General features: G+C 40.3%; 1 protein-coding gene across 2 annotated transcripts in view; it reads right to left on the bottom strand.

Annotated features, from left to right (window-relative positions):
- The window catches only part of KIF5C (kinesin family member 5C), a 76,976-nt gene that overhangs the window by 60,538 nt on the left and 1,274 nt on the right, over positions 1-15,164 (bottom strand). The gene's annotated exons all lie outside the window — the stretch shown is intronic.

The following is a 15,164-nucleotide window of genomic DNA, read 5'->3' as shown; positions in this document are numbered from 1 at the left end:
CTGCCACATGGGGGTGCATGAAATGCCTCCCCCCCCAACTTGAAGATACGACTAAAGGACACCTTGCCAAAGACTAGATCCGCCACCCGAGGCCCTAAGGAACCCACATTGCAAGTACAATTATGTTACAGCCAGAACAAGGAAAACTTGGCTTAAGGATTCTGCCAAAAATGGCCTCCACTAGAGGCTGTGTAAGGGAGAGGGGGCAGAGTCCTCATGACAACTACAGTGGTACCTCAGGTTACATATGCTTCAGGTTACAGACTCCGCTAACCCAGAAATAGTGCTTCAGGTTAAGAACTTTGCTTCAGGGTGAGAACAGAAATTGTGCTCCAGCAGCGCAGCAGCAGCAAGAGGCCCCATTAGCTAAAGTGGTGCTTCAGGTTAAGAACAGTTTCAGGTTAAGAACGGACCTCCGGAACGAATTAAGTACTTAACCCGAGGTACCACTGTATAAAAAGCATCTTGTCTGAACACGAATCACAGGCACTTTAAACCCTCTCAACACTGGTTCATGGGTGGAATGAAAAGCCCTTTGCCTTAATCTCTGCTTGATAGGAGTCTGTGGGCAAAGTTAACACTGCTTGTCCTTCAACCAGTACTTGCTCAATTAAAAAAACCACACAGCTTCTTTTTTTAAAAGAAGAAGAAAAAACACAACTGTTACCAACCCAAACTTGTCATTTAAGACTGCAAGCTACCTTCTATACAGATAGGTTCTACTGTGTTGTAAAATTTAGTTTTAGCTGTGACTGCCATCTGCAATCAGATGTTCTAACACACATAATTCACGAGTTTCACTTTTATTTACCCATAAAGGCAACTATAAACCTGTCACCTGCTTAAATTAGAGACCGGTAGCAAAAAATGTGCAAAAGCCACATTCAAAAGCAATATATTATCCATGAAATGAGATCTCAACTGCAATATTTTGTGTTTCAATGTCAGTGTGTGCTACTGACTATAAATCCATCCTTTTATCATAATGGTTCAAAATCTACAGTGTAGTAACATATTGTAATAAAAGAATGCAATGTGTTTAAGACACATGTTAAGTCCAGCAGCCACCATAATTTGACATTTTACCCGTTTTAACATGCCTAAGGTGATAGCTTAAGGCAGAAGAGATACTCACAGCCTGAACTGTTCAGTTTCCAGAGAAGACCAAGGTTGATGCATGTTGCCCAAGCAGGAAAACACTTACTGTAAGGCCCTATAAAACCAGGTAACTTGTAGGACTCACTAGAATTAAGCTAAGCAATTAATCATATTTTTATTGTACCAAGATGAAAGTACAAGTTCCTTTATTAGACATGTAGAAGTATGCAGCTAAAAAGAATTTTTTACCAGTTCTTTCAGGACAAATAACCAGTTCATTTGTTTCAGAATTTCTACAAGAGTCACCACATTAAACACACACACACACATTCATTTTTTTACTTTATGAAGACAAATGCACATTATGGTTTTTGCATACATTGTTATTTGTAGTGTGACAAAAATAACCATGATAGAGAGCCACACTCAAAAACACTCTGAGCAAACTACAAGCAAGAAAGAAAAAGATTGTCTGAGAAACAGCAAAGTATTGCAATCTTGTTTAAGTGTTCAGATATAGAAAGTTATAATGGGTTTATTTTTCTTTCTTTTTTAAAAAATTGTTTTCCACCCTGGAATGTTATGGTGAATGGTGCATAAGAAATCTAGCAAATAAAATAAAAAATAGGGAGTGTGTTTTCTATAAATGAGAGAGAGGGAGAGAGAGAGAAGGAAAGAAAGAGAAATTATGCTGGAAGCATGTGCACCTAGTGCAAAGTGTATCATGTCTTGGATCAGCCAAGTGATATCATTTCAAGATCCTTGGTGAAAAGGTAAGGCAACAAACATACTGAATTTTAAAAGAGAGGGAGAATAAGCTCTGGAATAGAGTAAGAATTGCTTCCTGACTCAAGCAGGGCAGTTGCTGTGAAGAAAACTGCACCTAAACATTCACTACAATCTTGATCATTCATGCTGTAAATATAAAACTAAGCAAAAATCCTCAGGCAGTTGCACCAAGTTAACAGAAATCACCATTAAGCTACAGCCAACACTCCTTTCAGGCGTACACATATTAGGTTGCCATTAAAACTGTGTCATCTCTTAAGACACAGTTCCCTACCTGGGGGCTGTGATGAGCTGCAAGAACTCAATTACTGAATGCTTGCACACCGCTTTGCAAATGTGAATCATTGCAAAAAAAAATGCTATCTACCACCAACTCCTCATTATGCTCAAGGCCAACATAAAACAACAACAGCAACAAAAAGTAAATAAAAAACCAGCACAACCAGCTTCCTGCAACCTTCTTCTATCAAACTTCCCTTGTGTACAAAACTGCATTTTGCCCTTGTGAGCAAAACCAAGCACCTTTTTGACAGGAAGCACAGAAGCGCATTTGTATGATTTTATCCATTACTAAGAACTCTAGAAGTATGTCTATAGGAGAAGATGCGCATTAAAGAGAGAGCGGGAGGGGCTGTGACATTATTATATGTATTATTATATGCAGTGCTTTTTTTCTTTAAAAGTGTTTAGGGGTACTCTCATTTGACTCAAGAAAATCACCATTTTATAGTTCAAATTGGGAAAAATAAATACAGTAAATGGACAAAAGTACAAAGAGTCACAAAATGTTTAGGGGTATGCATACCCCGGCATCCCCTAGAAAAAAAGCACTGTTATATGAATTTATACCCCGCCCAGACAGGGACTCAAGGCAGCTTACAGATAAAATAGGGGCAACATAGAAAAACAAAAACAAAGAAACCATTAAAAATTACTATATAAAAAAATATAAATCTGGTCTGCTTTCGAACAGCTAGGTTGGCAGGAGCTGGGACCGAGCAACGGGAGCTCACCCTATCGTGGGGATTCTAACTGCCAATCTTCTGATCAACAAGCCCAAGAGGTTCAGTGGTTTAGACCACAGCGCCAACCACATCCCTTTAACCAAAATATAGACAACAGCAATAGTTAGTCACTAATAATTTCTGTGATCATCTTTCCCTCACCACCCCTTTTGTGAACAAACTCAAGCTACCTTCCATTTGAAATCAGACAAGCCTCAAATATGTATTCCTTCGGTGAACAATGCTCTTCAGTCTTTCAAACTGTATCACATTGAGCCTCCATACATCAGAAAGATGGACTGAGTAATACTGACAGAAAGGAAGTGAATGAACCTTCTCTCTTCCTCCCTGTCTGTGAAAGAGAACTGTCTTCATACATATATAATGGGTCTGACAGAAATACTACATTGAACTTTACAGAAAAATAAAAATAATGAAACTGTTTTTTTCTGAATTTTTTAAACACACACTTGCATCTTATAACCTTCTACTAAAGCCAAAGAAGTCCTACAAATCTTATTTTTCATTCTTCTAAGTTTTTCATTTATTCAATGATCTCCCGGAGCACCAAATTTACACAAACATCCTAACTTCAGCCAAGACATCATACAACCAAGACCAGGTCACTCTTAACAACCTGCTAGCTTATGAGGAAAAAATGTTCCTAGACTTCTGACAAGAACTCCTAGCAACCTCCAACAGGTTCTCACATCTGCTTCTTTCTTTACTTCTCCAGACCTCAGTGCAAGTTTCTCCTGCTGTGTCTTATCATACTGTGCCCATAAATAGGACTAGACTCCACCCCTCCCTTGAATCTCACGCAACAGGCTCAAAGCACTCACATGTTATGTATCATGGATAAGCTTAAAAACAGAGGGCGAACCTTCTGCCAGTTCCTCCCTTCTCCATGCTGCTTCACACAAGGCCTTGCTCAAGGGAGAGAAGTCTTCTCCATTACAGAAAGTTTTGGATACAATACAAAGCATCAAGTGAAGTCTCTGCTCTCTTAGGCTGACTTTACTCTAGAAGTTCTCCTGCCTATTCCTGAAGTCCTCTGCACACATCTGAGGACATAGAGAGTGGGGTGAGGGGAGATTTAGTAGTGAGGCAGAAGAGACTGGTTAGTAAGAAAAGCAAATTTTTATGAATTTCTCCAAGAGTTTTCCTTGTACACTAGGAAATACTGACAGGTTTCAAAAATTATGATCAGATGTGCCTAGGACTTCTACTACTACTACTACTACTACTACTAATCCTTTTAGACTTTGAACTAGAAGACTACATGCGACAAAGTTGTTTTGGACACTACCCTCTGTTCCAAAACAGGAATGCCATATAACATGGGAAGAGGTATTCAAAAAATCAAAACCACAAATCTCTCATGGGTGTATAGTGGTACCTTGGGTTAAGAACTTAATTCGTTCTGGAGGTCCTTTCTTAACCTGAAACTGTTCTTAACCTAAGGTACCACTTTAGCTAATGGGGCCTCCCGCTGCCGTAGTACTGCCGCCACGCGACTTCTGTTCTCATCCTGTAGCAAAGTTCTTTGTTGGGTTGGAATAAACGACAGACGAGTAGTGGTGTCATCTGGGAGGCATCCTCTCGAGCATGTCTCGGGGAGTCCCTTTTATTGAATAATACAGCATTGCCACATATGTGCTTGTTGCTGATTGGTTAACACAAGTACAAAGCAAAGGTTACGTATAGGTATTAATCACTGATAGATTAAAGGCTGAGAAAGGGAGCACAGAACTAGACAGGCATGAAAACCTCCTAATTAAGTTATAATTGGTGATTAATAGAACAAGACCTAAAACAATTACTTAATGATTGATAATGTAAGACTTAAAATCAAGTTCCATAGATGTGATCAACTATGCATTAAGAACAGGTCAGAATGCCATGTTTTTGTGAACTAACTATGAACTGAACATCCTAGGAATATTTCAGCTTGGAGCAGTTTGTGCAGAAACATGTGCAGAAACAAATACTTTCCTTGATCTCCCCTTTTCTTTTATTTAAAATTGAGTGGGAGAAGATATACTTCAGTATGCGTGGTTTGCCAGCGCATGCCCGAAATAAATCTGCCCAGTGATGTTGCTATATGACTTCAGGGTGAATGGGACAAAAGTATTTCAGGACACGTGGTTTGCCAACGCATGCCCGAAACAAATCCGTCCACATTTCCCCTATTATTTACTGTTGGTGCTGCCATTTCGCAAAGTAGGCAGCAATAATTTTATTGGGTGGCAAAGGGGGAGAAAAACACTGAGACCAAAGGCGTATGAGATGAGGAATGCATTGGATGAAGCAACATAGCAAAATTAATATACATATTACAACAATAGCATATTGAAAAAGATCACAAAGCCAATTCAGATTTGGTAACCAGCTAGTGAGCCACTGGGTAAAACTGTCCTTAACCTGAAGCACCACTTTAGCTAATGGGGCCTCCTGCTGCCACTGCGCCGCCGCTGCACGATTTCTGTTCTCATCCTGAAGCAAAGTTCTTAACCCAAGGTACTATTTCTGGGTTAGCGGAGTCTGTAACCTGAAGCGTCTGTAACCCGAGGTACTGAACTGTGATTCTTTGGCTCAAAGGTCTTTTATCTTTCTGTCTTGCACTAGTATAATCCCAAAGCGCTAGCACTGGGCTACTGGCAGGAGGCCTTGAGTAGCCAAATTGTAGAATGCAGTGCTTTGCACAGGTCAGAGGTGAATGGAGCAGGGTGCACTGCCAGAATGCAGGGTTTTCAGTGTTAATCTCTATTCTGTTCATAATATCACGATCAGAACTGCACGCACCTCCCCTATGTCTGGACACTATCGCATAAAAACATTCATTCTACACCTTTAGGTGCCAGGCAAAAATGTTCCTTTTTAACCAGGCCTCTGGTTGATTTGACTGACATCCTATGTACACCCTTTTAAAATGTGGCTTTTGGGGGGGGGGAGTATTATTGAGTTGTTTTTATTTTGATTATGTATTATGTGGTTTTATATTTTGATTTTATTCTGTGAACTGCCCTGAGATCTCCAGGTATAGGGCAGTATAAAAATTCAATAAGCAATAAAATAAAAGTAAGTAATCAACTCAAATATACTATTGCTACACTATTTGTCATGAAAATAAGGTAAAATTCATTTCTTACGTTTCTTCATGCTGCAACAGTGTAATTGCACACTTTCACAAATGAAGCCTTTTGTTGCACTGTACAGGACTATGATCAAACAAGAAATAATGCAGGTGCACATTTTGCTTAGATGTGTATTTCTCATCTACTTCCCGACTTTTGTGCTTTACATGCTGTCGGACATGATGTTCTTTTTTTCAAGACCCCATAATCAATTATTGTTTCGACAATCCCTCATTGATTCCTTTTGTCATTTCTTCCAATTTTGTTCTAATCTCACCCACTGTGTTTCACTTTCCCCCCTCCTGCCATGCCATTTTCAGTCTGCAGCCAGTTTTCTCACTTAGAGAGAGGGGGAGGTGGAAATCAATATTCTAAATCAAGAGAAAGCAGAAGCAACCCAGCTGAGAAGCACAAAGCACAGTCAGCACCAGCTAAATAACCGAGCCAGGTCACCGGTGGCTTGAATTCTAAACCCAAAGAATACTAGTCAGCAGGATACCAGCTTCTAAAGAGAGCAAACAGGGTGGGGAGGGAAAGCATTTCCATTGATGAAGTGGTAGCTAGTAATATTCCACAATTTACTGCACACTACAAAGCCTTAATCTGTGTTCATATCATATCATAATGTATCATATCTTTCTTTAAAAGCATTGTGGAATAACTGATGGGGACACTGACCTCTTTGAAGGCCAAGGCAAGAATGCTGGTCTGTAAAAACATGGAAAGCCCCAACACTATCATTCATTTACAATGGGACCTTCTTTGTCACCCTGACTTCACTGTCCAACAAAGGCGAGCAATGAATTAAGATTCTAATATTGCAGCTGATCCCATATAATCAAGAAGCATGCACTGCCTCCGACACTCACAATGGCACATGCAGTTGTGCATGCTGACTCACACAAAATATCTGTATTCTTCTGGCTTGTTGCACCCAACAAATGAAAATCTCATCTGCCTACGTCCCAATTCAAGTGAATTTATCAAGGCCTAAACATTAAATAGAACTTGCTTTATTTATTTATTTGATGAGCATGGTCGTTAATGAGCCAGATTCTAGCATTCTTAATCAACATCCCATCATCTCTGATCATTTGTCATGCTAGCTGGGGCTGGTGGGAGTTGTAGTTCAGGAACATCAGCCATAAAGTATATTAAATATATTCTAGGCAACTTCAGCAGTAACAGTAGCCTTTTTGGTGGAGTTAGCCAGAGCCCTGCCTTCCCAAATCAGCCAAAGAGCAAGAATCAGGACTTGCAGGTTTTACAGCTACGTGGTCAAGGTCATAGGCTCTGATGCTTCTTGGAAGGGCCTCAAATTCTTCTGAATGTGAACCTGATTCAAATGCAGCAAACCTCAGAAATTTATATCATTAACTGTACTTTGTTCACATAGGCTGTCTAAAATGACTAATTATCCTCCCACTTATAGCCAAGATCCAGATTTTGCCTCTAGTGTTCCAAGTAAAGATGTTGGCTAGTGTTTCTGGACCACAAGAGATCTAGTTGCTTCTAATGAACGTCGTATAATCAGAATGACTTGACAAATGATCCTGACAAAAAGCCAGTCTGATGAAGGTGTGACCTCTGGTGATGCCAAAAGGATGCAGCAAACCAGAAAGAATGAAAAAGGGAAAGGAAAAACTTCAGTCTTGCAGACAAATAAATCCCTACCTGAAAAATGATATGATTAAGCTGCAGAGTACTTTCCATGTTATATCTTACCTAGCTGGGTCTTTGCACAGGCAAAGCAACACTCAACAAAACTGATAAAGCTAAAATACAATTTTATGTAAATAAAATTTGCTTCATTTTAAAACATCATATCCAGGATGGGAATTTTTGTTCATTTTCCGACATTAAGAGACCAGTAATTTATAATAGATGTAGTTGACAGTTACAGCGGTCAAATGTAATTTGAGGAATTGTTTATATCTTTGATAAAAGCACACAAAACAAATGTCACACTTCTCAATAATCAACCATCTCAGCAGATTCTTCTGAAATACTGTTCTCATGCTCCAATATGATGTTCTTTTTTTTTGCTTCTGTTCCATATTCTTGTACCAATGGAAATAAAATGTATATCTGTCCAATTACAGAGGGATGGGAGCAGGGGATTGCTCTTTTATGCCTTTTTTGCAAGGCCAAGCTCATTTTTCCTTAGTGCTGCTCTTCCCTCCACTTTTCAAAAACTACCATGCATAGAAACAGCATTTAACAATGTAGGTAGGATAAGTCGACACAGAGCAGAAAGACAAAAGTTAACCCAAAGCATTTGTGGTACTGGGTAAATGCAGGTACATCACATATATCAAGCTTATTATCATGGCAACAAAATGTCATGGTACAAAGTTTAGACATTTCATTACCTTATAAAACTGAATAATTCAGAGGTTTCTTGGGCTACCAGTGTTGTTTTCATGATGGTTTCACAACCATTTGTCTTTTCATAGGCTATTATTTTACACAGTAATGGATAAATCTGTTGGCATCGGTCTGTCTCAAGATACAATGGAGTGCGCCTCCAAGTCACTGGGGGTGAAGACAAACTGCTGCAATAGCAGCACCGAGGTGAGCTCTCTGGGGCACAAGCCTGTTGTTGTTGTTTAGTCATTTAGTCGTGTCCGACTCTTCCTGACCCCATGGACCAGAGCACGCCAGGCACTCCTGTCTTCCACTGCCTCCTGCAGTTTGGTCAAACTCATGCTGGTAGCTTCAAGAACACCACCGTCCAACCATCTCATCCTCTGTCATCCCCTTCTCCTTGTGCCCTCAATCTTTCCCAACATCAGGGTCTTTTCCAGGGAGTCTTCTCTTCTCATGAGGTGGCCAAAGTATTGGAGTCTCAGCTTCAAAATCTGTCCTTCCAGTGAGCACTCAGGGCTGATTTCCTTCAGAATGGATCGGTTTGACCTTCTTGCAGTCCATGGGACTCTCAAGAGTCTCCTCCAGCACCATAATTCAAAAGCATCCATTCTTTGTAAATCAGCCTTCTTTATGGTCCAGCTCTCACTTGCATACATCACTACTGGGAAAACCATAGCTTTAACTATACGGACCTTTGTTGGCAAGGTGATGTCTCTGCTTTTTAAGATGCTGTCTAGGTTTGTCATTGCTTTTCTCCCAAGAAGCAGGCGTCTTTTAATTTCGTGACTGCTGTCACCATCTACAGTGATCATGGAGCCCAAGAAAGTAAAATCTCTCACTGCCTCCATTTCTTCCCTTTCTATTTGCCAGGAGGTGATGGGACCAGTGGCCATGATCTTAGTTTTTTTGATGTTGAGCTTCAGACCATATTTTACGCTCTCCTCTTTCACCCTCATTAAAAGGTTCTTTAATTCCTCCTCACTTGTTTCATCTGCATATCTGAGGTTGTTGATATTTCTTCCAGCAATCTTAATTCCGGTTTGGGATTCATCCAGTCCAGCCTTTCGCATGATGACTTCTGCATATAATTAAATAAGCAGGGAGACCATATACAGCCTTGTCGTACTCCTTTCCCAATTTTGAACCAATCAGTTGTTCCATATCCAGTTCTAACTGTAGCTTCTTGTCCCACATAGAGATTTCTCAGGAGACAGATGAGGTGATCAGGCACTCCCATTTCTTTAAGAACTTGCCATAGTTTGCTGTGGACTTTCCATTTTGGATGGCATTTCAGTTGGTCCCAATAAAGGTACTGACTAACTTGATTTTGGAGTTTATTATATTTTAGTTGTTCTACAGGATTTTATATAATTTTAATGGTATGATTTAAGGGTGACACCAACATCATCCATATGTGAGTGGGACTGACTTATTGTACAAAATGGCTTCCCTTTCTTCTCCCCCTCCCCCATGCTGCCAAAAAATTTTTTGGGAGGGGCACAAGGAAGTCACTTGAATTTTACCCTAAATCTATGGTTATCTGCTTTGAACATGCAGGAAGAAACACATGCTTACTCATTCAAAGACATTTTAATAATATTTTTTTTAAAAAAAACACACTGTTAAAAGCACCATTCAAACTATTTTCATGCTAAACAGTGCAAGAAATCAAGCAGAATAAACAATACAACTTACTGTATTAAGAGTTGAGTTTTATTTGACTAATTAAATTGTTGGGTTTAAGTTGCTAAGCATAGATTTAATACCAAAACAAACTTCTGAAATTTATTCCTGACACTGGGACATGAATTTTTGTGACAACTGTTTTTTCTAGGAAGCATACAATGGATGGCTGTCACAAAGTTATCCCTCTTTATCTGAGAACGTTCTTCCCAATCCCTGAGCAAAATGCCTTTATCTAGATTCTTTTATAATGATGCTAGATTTAAGGCACAAGTAAAATAAAAGTACTTCTAAATCACATTGATTTAGACTATCCAATAGATACTTAAATCTCTCCCACTGAGATAAATAGGACTGGAAAAGTGCTTTACTTTGGCCAAAACATGCTTCTGTTTGCTCATGCAAACAAAAGGCCTGTCGTGGTGATCCAAGATTCCTGGGGTGCATTCTTTTTTTATTGACTTTAAACCAACAGGATGCAACAGGCAGCAGATCTGGACTGAAAAGAACTGATTGAAAAGCATGCACTTCATAGCCCACCAGAGGAGTCTACTGAACAGCTAAGGTTTGTACCGCTTTCCAAACCTCAACATTGCCAGCACTGCAGAGGCACAAATGGTTTGCTGAGGTTTGTTTGTTTGTTTTTTAAAAATGCACAAATGTTGCTGTTTCCTTTCAGTTTTAAAGTCCATGTGCAAATTGGTGTGATGGGTTCTATCCCACCCAGTGTCAGGACACAGAACCAGCACAGCACTGGACTAAAGCATGCTTACCGCTATGGAATGACAAGAAATACTGGAAAAAGTAGAAAGTATTAGCTGTTGCGCTAACAGCAGAGTAATTAGTCCAACTAATCACTGCAGTATTCAGCAGAGAGAGAAAGGAGACCTCAGCAATTACAGGAGGGCCATCGTACAACCTACATTTGTGCAGAATATTCATTTGCAAGCCAGAGTAAAGCATGCCTTTGATTGCAAGTTAACAATTGGCTGCAATCACTGTTACAATTTTTTTTAAAGACAGCAATTTGGTGGAGTGGTGGAACAGTTTTCCTAGCTGTAAAATGAGGCAGGCAGGACATAGAGAGTTAGGCAACAAGTTCCCCCTGAAAAACACCAGCACCTGTTAAATCTTGCAGATTTACGTGAGATGCAATAAATCCACTTAGCATGGTGAGCGTGGCCTGCCCATAAGAGAGTGTGATAAGTGGCCTGGCCAACCTTTCCACTTTGAAGGTAGTTGTGTGGCAATCCTCTCCAGCTTCAGAGCTGGGAGAAAGGCTGGGAACTGCATGCCCAAGGAGAGGAGAATAAGCAAGGTAGGTGAGGAAACATTGGTTGCCTCAGTCTAAAGATGCCCACAGTAGCTTCAGACAGGGCAGCACAAAAATGTGTACACCCTCATCTCCCAGTCTTTCCTGAAGGAAAACCAGTGTGAGAAGTTGCTATGATTTGGGGGTTTGTCAGCAAGACCACCCAAAAACTAACTGCTGACTACACACAATCCGAAACATCTCTAACCCTTCACACTTTGAACACAGGAATATAAAAAGGTTTTTGTTGTCAAGCTAATGCCACCACATTGGCATAAGTTGATAAGTTCATGAGTTATTCATGTAGCAAATGTAGTTGCCACTAAGTAATCTAAAGGTGCTAAAATTTGTAATCACTTACTGAGTTATTATAGATCATTTCTGTTATGAAGTAAGCTAATTCCACAATATCACACACAGCCTGGAAAGAAGGAAGGGAAGAAAGATATTCAGCAAGCTAAATTTATGTTGAATCAGCTTTGCTTGATTCTGGTGCAAATATGAGGAGTTCAGTCTGTGGTGATGAAGAACACAGAAAATATTACCACCTGCAAAGTTTGCAGAGGAAGAAGAATCAAATCACTGTTGGTTTCCTCCACTTGCCTCTAGCCAGTTTTACTGGCAAACACGTGAAGCAGGCTGTGGTTGGCAATGTCTCCCCCAACTACACACAGCCAGGGATCTCCACCCACACAACCCCCCTAAAAGAGCCATAGAAGCCAGGAGAGCAAGAAAGTAGTGAAAGCTGTCCTGAAACAAATGGAAATTACACAACAAGAAAGGATTGGGAGGGTAGAGATTTCCAGTGGATTCCACCAAGCTTATTTATATTTGGTTTTAGGCAACTAAAAACAGCTAGCTTCAAAAGAGATGGTTTGTAACTAGAACACATTGGTACAGCTTCTTTCAACAAGCTAAAAATAAGGGATATGTTAATTTGTATGGGCAGGGTCCAACTAAGTTGTTCTGTGTGAAGAACAAGGTCTGCTTGTGTGATAGGACTTTTCCCTCCTCTCCTCCCCCAAGAGTTCTTCCTGCACTCCCTAAATCTGGCCTGGAGGGCTGGAGGAACCCCCAGAGCAGATTTGGGGGCAAACAGAGGAAAGACCCATTACACAAGCAGATCTTGTTCCCTGCACACATATCCCACTTATCGTGCTACATTGAATACCACCCTATAAAAATATATTCTCAAATTCATCATTGTGCTCTTTAAAAATGAAAGCAAAGCTGTACCAATGTGTTCTAGTTACAAACCATTTTTAAAAACAAACTAATTGAACAAGGTTTTTTATTTTATACTTAGTGATAGAACTTTTAAGTATCCAAGGGCAAAACCAAATGCAATTAATAATATCACTGCTGCATCCAGAACTACCAAGCATAAATAGCAAAACATAACGACACCTACAAACACTGTAATTATTGTTTGGCTAATTGCTCACTAATTCAAGTAAAAATTATCTAGCAGAGTACTGAAGTAAGCCTATTAGAATAATCATTCATTAGAACAAAGCCCTATAACCATTTCCCTGACAACATAAATATTACACCCACATACAAATATCTATTGCCATTTTGTTGTGGTTGATAGACCAGAAGTAGAAATGAACAGAGTTGGCTAGTGCTTAATTCATTACTAAAGTTTCCTAGTCCAGCTCTGATGTAACTCTGAAAACTGGGTGTGGGTGTACTGACAATTCAAAACAACCATTTCAGAGTCAGGGGCAAATTCTCATTGCAGAATAAAGAGAAGTAGATATCAAATAACCAGTAAAGATCAAATAACCAGACAGATTTCCTTTTGCTTTATCAACTGATAGTTGGGGTTTTTTAAACCCTTCTTCTTAAAAAAAAATATTGTCCATTTATCAAATCTTATAGGAATGTTTACATTTTTAAAGACAAGAAAAACAAAGCACTTCTTTAGACAATACGCATTTAATATTGCCACAGAATGTTCCAGTGACAACAACCATACAATAAAAAACATAAAAATGTTAAAATCAGAATTCAGCTAACAATTACGGATGCCAGGGGATTGTTCCTGGGACCTTGCCCTACACACTCACAAACCTGTTATGATAGAAGCACCAATCCCTTACAACAGTCTCAGAGTTCAAGTACTTCTCACACTTCTGAACATAATCTGTCTTTGACAGTCACCTTCTCTCAGCCATCCCTACCTTCTTAAAGTTATTGTGAGACTCAAATGTCGCTTTGTGGTCCAGAAGTAAAGGAGGGAGGATACAAGGGTAACAAAACCAAAGGTTGTTGAAGAAGCTGCCCACCAATGTTTTAGAAATGTAGCTTTCAACTCCTTTAATAAAATGCTTTCCACACTGACTTTGTCCACTGAAGAGTCCACCTATCTGTCGAGTACTCTCTGGTATATTCTGTGGTGCACACTCAGTTCACTGGGGTCCACAGCTGCACACCACCAGGAACTCCAATAATGGGCAGACAAGCTGAAAGCTTTGTCTGCCATTACTGATCTTCTAATTAAACCAGTTTCCTTGGAACACATTTTGCAAATCTTAGCATGGAGGCAGAAGGTTGCCATTATTCAGGGGAATTCAGGTGGAAGGTTGTCATAGATTCATATTACAAGACTATTAGGTAATTCATATTGCAAGGAGAAAATTACTACAAATTGCCCTGAAGGCCAGATACCTCTGGAGTTGAGGTCAGATATATAGGCATCCTCTCCCCCACCCACACCAGCACATCTAGGACAAAGGAAGAGCAAACGTCTCAGCCAAGGCCAATATGATCCTGTAAGTGATAAGGAAAGGAACTCTTGTTAAGCGAAGGTTCTCTCTCTCTCTCTCTCTCTCTCTCTCTCTCTCTCCCCATAATGCAGCAAGAAGAGCAGGAAATGAACACAGCAGGCAACGATTGAGCATCTCTGGATGGAATACATAAATTTTGCTCTTGTCTGCAGAGACTGCAGCTTGGCATGCTTTTAACTCAGGGCTGCAAAAATGCATGAAAACACAAGCTGGGTTGGCAGAGGGGGTGGGAATTCCTCCACCTCTGTAATTCTCTCAGCAATTTCTTGCCACCTGTCAATCAGTCAAAGGCATCAGGAGGGAGCATGTGAGCATGCCCAGTGATCCAGATGACATCAGCTTGATCAATGCTGGGGATTGGAAGGCTGCAGCAGCGAAGAGGGAAGGGAGGCAGCTGGAAGAGTCAATTGGGGTTGACTCTATTCAGTTCCCCACCATTGCCCTCTGCTGCGGCTACGAAAACAAGGAACTCAGCCAAGCAGTACCTGGCTTTCCCCTGTAGAAAGCATCCAAAAAGAGTTGAAGGGGGGTGTTTTGTTGCAGGGCACTAACGTTTGGCAGATGTAGGAATTAAATGTAGTATCTGGCCTATAGGAGCAAAGGACGATAAATCAAGAAATGAGCACTTCAACAAAGCTAGACAAGGGAGTGAAACATTAAATAAATAAATGATTGCATTTCATGCCTTTTCTGCACCACCATTTGCAGTTACTTTCTCTAGACCTATTTATGCCTATCTGTCAACTGAAGGCAACTATGCCATGCATCTGCCAACGTGGGCTCTCAGCCCACAAAAGACTCACGCCGCAATAAATGTCAGGCTTTCGAAAAGGTTACCGCAAGACACTTGGCTGTTCCATCCCCTTATGCTCATGCACATGAGATGGCTTGAAATGTTGCATCCCCCAAAGGAGGGGGGGGAAGAATGCTACCACCAAACACATATATTACGTGGCACCCACCCACCCCAACAAAACCT

Source organism: Podarcis cretensis (assembly GCF_951804945.1).
Source record: "Podarcis cretensis genome assembly, chromosome: 1".
Taxonomy (NCBI): Eukaryota; Metazoa; Chordata; class Lepidosauria; order Squamata; family Lacertidae; genus Podarcis; species Podarcis cretensis.
The sequence above is the reverse complement of the archived record's forward strand: the minus strand, read 5'-3'. Positions and strand labels throughout refer to the sequence as shown.